At 34.0% G+C, this 1880-nt stretch overlaps 1 long non-coding RNA gene across 1 annotated transcript; it reads right to left on the bottom strand.

The window, feature by feature from the left end:
- Nucleotides 1-836: 836 nt before the first annotated feature.
- On the bottom strand, nt 837-1880 carry LOC112508005. Its single transcript, XR_003068591.1, has 2 exons — nt 1710-1880; nt 837-1124 (listed from the first exon to the last, which is right to left on the bottom strand). It is a non-coding gene; the product is annotated as an uncharacterized LOC112508005 (long non-coding RNA).

Genomic DNA, 1880 nt, shown 5'->3' with positions numbered 1-1880 from the left:
TTTCAAGAAAGCAATCGATACAACAAACCAACTGAGGTTTAACTCGTAACCATGGTTTTGTGGAACCTGTTTCTACCCTTTTAGAAGCATAAAATAGAACTTATTTCTACCCAACAAATAAAATCGAACTTGTTCTACCCTTGATGGAAAAAGCATCAGAGAAACTGAAACAAACTGATTTCAAGAAGCAATTTCAAGCAATGTATGCAGATAGAAAAATTTCAAGAAAGCAATCGATACAACAAACCAACTGAGGTTTAACTCGTAACCATGGTTTTGTGGAACCTGTTTCTACCCTTTTAGAGGTATGAAATGAAACCTATTTTCATCATTTCAGAAGCAGAAATAGAACCTGTTTCTATCCATCAACTAAATACCAAATCAACTAATACTAAACACAAACAAATTAAAATCGATTCCAATATAAACATTTCAAGCAATCAATACAACGAACAATATAAAAAACGAACCTATCCTACCCTTGATAGAAAAAACAACATAAAAATCAAAACAAATTTATTTCAAGAAAGCGATTTCAAGCAATGTTCTACCCTTGATAGAAAAAAAATGCAAAGATCACAATGAAAATCAGGTAATCGAAACTTGAAACGCAAATTTCATAACCGATAACAAACTTAACTTCCTTAACCATTAATGCTTCTAGGACAGAAAATAAGAGAAACACAAACCTGGAATATATAGCCATCTTTAATGGTGTCTTCCAGAACTTGGCATAGAGTTAAAAGGATTGTGATCGAAGGCAATGAATAGTTATTGAGATTAAATCACATTGTGACAAGAACTCCAGTACTGTAATCGATTCATACGACTTCAGATTTGATGTTTGGAAAACAATTTAACAAACTAAATGTTGATGTGAGTGTCAACTATGGAATTTGTCACATACATTCTTCTAGCACTCTTTTAGTTGCTCATAATCAAGTCAATAATGCCTCTACAAAAGAACTCACAAGAAATCAGCACAGACAAATTTGAACAAGACCCACAAGGAACAAAAGGTAAACAAAATCTATCAAGCGTCCAACAACACTAAGTAAAAACTCAAAAGGACGTCACCCCTCCACACTGAGAAGATCCTCGACTTTCTTGTTCGGTCTCCAAAACTCCGATGCAATATGAGGAGATAACAAAGTGAAAGAAGAAAGTAAATGTTCATCGCATTCTTATGCAAAAATAGTAATATTTCATATATGAATCAAATGTTGAAGAAATGTTTACAAATATCTGAGCATAGCATATATATATATATATATATATATATAATGCAAACCACCCAAGCCTCGAGTGGTGACAAACCACCTACGCCTCCAGCCATACACTATCCATTTTTTTACAAGAAACCAAGTGTAAGAATGGGAACCATAGACCAAAAACACCCGTAGGCACAATCAGAACCATGGACCCAAAAACACCCATGAGCACTATCTATCTTTTTTCAATTTCAGCAATCTAATAAACCACCTCAAAATCAATGTATAATGATATATAGTTTAGCCAATTAGAATAAGAAAAATCTAACTTGAGAAAAATTAGGTCAATTCTTATCAGTAGAAAGCCATACAACTCATATTGAAGATGAAGGAAGTTGAACTTGAAATCCAAAACGAGCCATGGGGACAATTGATTAGTGATTTTCAAGATACATGAGAGATAACTCAAAAGAATTACATGCAGAGTGTGAGTGGTACCTTGGGAGCCGGAATCAACATTTGACTACGAATCGTTTATTGGGAGTCGATGATTTTTTGGGAGCAGCAATAGCATCAACGTTGGAAGGGGCGATGGGCAACTGAATCAACAAGTTGTACTTTGGGCATAAATGCTATAACTAAGATTTTTGAAAAAACATGCTTAAAAGT

The sequence above is a fragment of the Cynara cardunculus genome, assembly GCF_001531365.2.
Source record: "Cynara cardunculus var. scolymus isolate 2C chromosome LG 2, CcrdV1, whole genome shotgun sequence".
Classification (NCBI taxonomy): Eukaryota; Viridiplantae; Streptophyta; class Magnoliopsida; order Asterales; family Asteraceae; genus Cynara; species Cynara cardunculus.
This window is presented reverse-complemented; position numbering and strand designations above follow the sequence as displayed.